Raw genomic sequence first — 5,797 nt, 5'->3', positions numbered from 1 at the left:
GAGGCAAATGTGGCTCCGTCAGACTGCCGTCAGACTGAGGAGACACTGTGTATGTCCCTGAAGCTTATTTCAAAGGGGCAATCCATCCACCCTCCGTACCTTTCTGCGCATGTGCGAAATAGCAGGCAAGAAACCGGCATGTCGTCAGCCATATTAGCAATCTTAACCGCGTTGTTCGAAGAGGTTCATTGAAAGTTTTTTTCAATTCTTTTCTCTAGTTATTTAAGCAGATCATAAGATGGATGTTTCGCAAGGACGATCACCGGAATTCACCAGATTCTCTTTCTGTTAGGTAAGCTTGCTTTTTTAATTCGAAAATCTATCATAGATTTTAAAAATTGATTTTGTATAGTACATTAATTTTGATTCCCAAGCTCAAAAAATATTTTGTCTCATTGTATAACACAGCAGCTAGATTTTCATTCTTAATATATTAACTATGCATTTTAGCATATGAATCTTAATTTATATAATTAATCATATGGCAAACAAATACTATAGTTTTTGCATGCATATTGGTATTTCTTTCCAAATTTTTTAAATGAGTTTTAAGCTTTAAAGTCAACTAATAATAATATTACGACAAAAAGAGCGATCAGGAATAAATTTGCCATTTATAATAATGCGGCAGCTAATGGCATGTATGATTGCATAAATTAATTTTATTAATAAATTGTATTTTGCTTCAGCTTTAAATTTATGCTATAGATTACCAAATAGTTTATCTGAGAAAATTTATAAACTTATTTAATATTAGTGGTCACTGAAGATTATTTTTAATTTAGTATATTGATAGTTATATACAATTTTTCGTACTTTATGATTATTTTTGAAAATTTTATATTCATTATTATAAAAATATAATTTTGATTTCTCTCAATATTTGATGTGGTGTGGTGAATAACAGACTAACTCAATCTATCTTTTACTTAGCAAACAACCCAAATCCTGGTATTGCTGTTGTGTTTGTGGTACAACATCTCGAAAAACACCAGACAGGAAATTCTTCAGATTTCCTAAGGATCCTATTAGGTAAATCATTTCTAAGTTTAAAAGAAACTAAGCTTTGATTATTAATAATATATATATATCTCAATTTTTGATAGAGAAGCAAATATTTCATGTATTTGGAATAATTTAAATAAATAGCTTGTTTTTTTTTTATTAAGTGTTCCTCATCATAGACAAATAGTTCAGTGTTCTTTTGTAAATATCCAAGATAACTGTGCTTGTGATACAGTTGCTCCCAAAAGTGTTCATACACTTTAAGAATTTGTAAAAAATGCGCTGTAGCCCGGAATTGAATTTGATTATAAAGCCCAATATTTTCTCATATCTCTAAGTGATTTTGAATAAAACCAAATTTTTTAAAAATTTTTTTCTTCTAATATTTTAGAAGATAATTTTTGTAATTTATGTATTACAAGCTTGAATGCTGCAGGATATCCTACAAAAACTGACAGAAATTTAACTGCAATATTTCATAATAGTGTCTGCAGATTTCTTTAAAGTGCACGAAAATTTTTGTGAGGTAACTTTTTTGTTACTTTTTAATTATTAATTCCCCCCCAAAAGTTTTACTGTATTCTTATAATACATTTATAGAGTTTTGCTAAGATAAATTTATAGATATTAAAAAATTCTCACAGCACTATTTCACTGAAACATAAGTGTACGAACACTTTAGGCAACCACTACATATTAGTGTGAATAAGGAAGGAAACATTTTAAAGATGCACTTTACGAACAATGTGTACTTTTTATTGGTGCCTTATCCTTTTTTAATCATAGTGTTAACAAAACTGTACAAAGAAATGCTAAATTGTTTAACTAGATACTATGACCGGTAACTACAATTTAACACAATATCTGCAAAATTATTGGTTTTCGTACATCAAAATAAAATTAGATGAAATGCAATCGTTTCAGAATTTGTTACTAATGTAAAAGGAATTTTTTAACAAGGTTAAATTTCTAATAACACTGAAAAGAGGTTCTTTTAATTAAAGAAAATAAAATTGTTTTTTGTTTTCATAGATCAAAATAATAGAGAATTAGTATAAATATGTCAGAAATGTAATAAATCATAAAATGTACATGAATTTTTCCTTAAATTATAATTTAATGTTTGTTCTTAAAAAATATATAACCCTTCTCGAGATTGTGTAACTAACGTATAAGGAATGTTTTTAGTTTGCTATTTTTCTACTAACACTGAAAATGGATTTATTGAAATTTAAAATAAAAAATTAATGTTTTTCATTTTTATAGATCAAAACAATGGGCTGCCGCATGCAGTAATCAAGACTTGTTAAATAAATCACCAACTGATTTGTATAAAACTGCACTAATATGTTCGTCACACTTCAAAGATCACGATTACTGTTCACCAAAGATGTGATATTTACATTCCTGTGCAGTGCCGACAAAATTTGAACAAACAGGTATCTACAGTGTTTACTGTTATTATTTCAATGTGCTTAACAATAGCGCCATCTAAAAAATAACTCATCAATAATAGTGGATCACCTGTCATGTTATGCTCAAAGAATATTGTGCAACAAAATTGATGGTTTGGATCGCCTGTCAAGACTTGTTAAATAAATCACCAACTGATTTGTATAAAACTGCACTAATATGTTCGTCACACTTCAAAGATCACGATTACTGTTCACCAAAGATGCGATATTTACATTCCTGTGCAGTGCCGACAAAATTTGAACAAACAGGTATCTACAGTGTTTACTGTTATTATTTCAATGTGCTTAACAATGGCGCCATCTAAGAAAAAACTTATCAATAATAGTGGATCACCTGTCATGTTATGCTCAAAGAATACTGGACAACAAAATTGATGGTTTGGATTGCCTGTCATGTTATGCTCAAAGAATGCTGTGCAACAAAATTGACGGTTATTAGTCGAAATATTGAATGTTGATTTTTGGCAAAATTAAAATTATGTAAAATCCAAGCATACAGCATTTTTAGAATTATTATATGTATAGTGAAGGTGGAAAATAGGCATTTCTTGTAATTGCTTTTTAAAAGAATTAATTTCTAATTTCATAATTTGAGACAATCTTCATCAGGATGAGCTGCAACAATATTTATTTGATTTAGTGGATTATTTACAAAACTTCTTAATACTATAGGTTTGATTTTCAAGTTAAGTATTTAATCTTATATTAATAAATGTGAGAAGTATTGAATATTTTATGAACAAAAAGAATGAAATTAGTTATTTTAGTAATTTACGTGCAACTTTTGTAAGACTTTTTAAATGTAATCTTGTATTTGTTAATTTAAGTGTAATGCTTTTGGCTTTTGGTTGCAAACTTTGCTCTTTTTTCATAATGGTCATTCCAAATAATTAAAATTTCTCTTTTTTTTTTTTTTTTTTTTTCTTCCTTTAAAGTTGAGGTCAGATAATTGTAATGTATTTCAGTGTTTTCAATTTATTTAGGGGTACTTTTAATTGTTTTTAATTATTTTTTCTGTTTTGGTTAGTTGTATGCAAATTTTGCTTGTAAAATTTTAAATATGGATTCATAAAAATTCATTATGTGCTGCATGGTATGTGTTTTCTTCTTTTTTAAGCTTACAGAATTAAATGTTATTGGTCGAATAATTCTTTATTAAATAGATTTTTGGCAAAATTAAAATTATGTAAAATCCAAGCCCAAGCATACAGCATTTTTAGAATTATTATATGTATAGTGAAGGTAGAAAGTAGGCATTTTTTGTAATTGCTACTTAAAAGAATTAAGTTCTAATTTCATAATTTGAAATAATCTTCATCAGGATGATCTGCAACAATATTTATTTGATTCAGTGGATTATTTACAAAACTTCTTAATACCTATAGGTTTGATTTTCAAGTTAAGTATTTAATCTTATATTAATAAATGTGAGAAGTATTGAATATTTTATGAACCAAAAGAATGAAATTAGTTATTTTAATAATTTTTGTGCAACTTTTATAAGACATTTTAAATGTAATCTTGTATTTGTTAATTTAAGTGAAATGCTTTTGACTCTTTGTTTTCATAATGGTCATTCCAAATAATTAAAATTTCTTGGTTAAATTTTTTTTTTTTTTTTTTTTTTTTTTTTTTTTTTTTTAAGTTGAGGTCAGATAATTATAATGAATTCAGTGTTTTCAATTTATTTAGGGATACTTGTAATTGTTTTTAATTATTTTTTTTTGTTTCAGTTAGTTATCATGCGAATTTTGCTCATAAAATTTTAAATATGGAGTTATAAAAATTTATTATGAATTGTATGGTATGTGTTTTTTCTTTTTTAAGCTTACAGAATTAAATGTACTCATTGGTCGAATAATTCGGGATTAAACAGATTTTTGCAAAATTAAAATTATGTAAAATCCAAGCTACAGCATTTTTAGAATTATTATATGTATAGTAAAGATGGAAAATAGTCATTTTTGTAATTGCTATTTAAAAAAATCAGTTTCTAATTTCATAAATTGAAATAATCTTCATCAGGATGAGCTGCAACAGTATTTATTTGATTCAGTGGATTATTTATAAAATTTCTTCCCAGGTTTTAATAACACCTGTAAGGTTTGATTTTCAAGTTCAGTATTTAATCTTATATTAATAAATGTAAGAAGTATTGAATATTTTATGAAAAAGTAATGAAATCACTTATTTTAATAATTTATGTGAAATTCTTTAAAAGCCCTTTTAAGTGTAATTTTGTATTTGTTAATTTAAGTGAAATGCTTTTGGTTCTTGGCTGCAAAATTTGCTCATTGTTTTCATAATGGTCATTCCAAATAATTGTCTAAAAAATTTCTTGGTATTTGTGAAGATGCTTAAAATTATTTTGCATATGTATATTCTGAAACTTGAGAAATGTCAATAAAAATCATTTTTTTACCTCAAATGTGTTATTCTTTGTTTTAATATTTAATAATATGCTTTATATGAAAAGAAAAATAGCGTTATTTATGTAATTAATTGCAGATTTGTTAGAAATCTAACACCACGGCAGTAGTTAATTTTGTTTTCTATTAATTCTGATGTTAGTTATAAATTAATGCTAGATATTATATCAAAAGAATAACAATTATGTGAGTTTACAGAAAGAAGGGTTAAGGGGAAAAATAAGGAATATAAAAATAATAAAATTTATTTATTTATTCATTTATTTTGCAATTGAATTTTAGGATGTTCTATGCGAAACATCTAGACGATTAAAGATTAGAAGATAAAAGATCAGCTACACAATTTATCTGAAATGTATGAAAATAAAGCATTTTGAGGAATTTCAAAGTAAAAAACATTACTATCTCCTCCGACTGCGCTATTTAAATTCCACCCTGCGCTGCTGTTTCACTGCATAGCCGTGTCTCCTCGATATAGCGGCGCAGAGGCGAAACAGGTTTACATTGCGTCTATGGAAGCTTTCATTCTTTTCCTTACAGATTCTTTGTCATGGCGGCCAAAAAACCACCAGATCGTTTTTGGAATAGGCATGAAAGCGACAGCGACATGGATCACGACTCAGATTATTCCAACTCATCTAAGAATAGCGTAAAATTAAAAGTTAAAGGTTTTCTAAAACCCTCCAGTTTTGAAACTAAATTGCAGCAGCCTAAAAGAATAAAGAAAAGTAGCTCCCCCAGCACCATGGAAAAGTATGAACATATTTTCCCTAACTTATTTCAAGGACTTGGAACTGAATTAGATAAAGATCCCAGATATCAAATACTCAGACACGGAGCCCTAACTGAAATCTTAAATAAATCCCAAGAGCGTATGATTGAACAATC

At 27.4% G+C, this 5,797-nt stretch overlaps 1 long non-coding RNA gene across 1 annotated transcript; it reads left to right on the top strand.

Annotated features, from left to right (window-relative positions):
* Positions 1 to 390: 390 nt before the first annotated feature.
* Positions 391 to 4,908, top strand: LOC118186277 (uncharacterized). Its single transcript, XR_015044141.1, has 2 exons — positions 391 to 1,032; positions 2,272 to 4,908. It is a non-coding gene; the product is annotated as an uncharacterized LOC118186277 (long non-coding RNA).
* The last annotated feature ends 889 nt before the right edge of the window (positions 4,909 to 5,797 follow it).

This window comes from Stegodyphus dumicola, chromosome 11 (assembly GCF_044657685.1).
Source record: "Stegodyphus dumicola isolate Sdum_Otavi_A_Nest chromosome 11, ASM4465768v1".
Taxonomy (NCBI): domain Eukaryota; kingdom Metazoa; phylum Arthropoda; class Arachnida; order Araneae; family Eresidae; genus Stegodyphus; species Stegodyphus dumicola.
The sequence above is the reverse complement of the archived record's forward strand: the minus strand, read 5'-3'. Positions and strand labels throughout refer to the sequence as shown.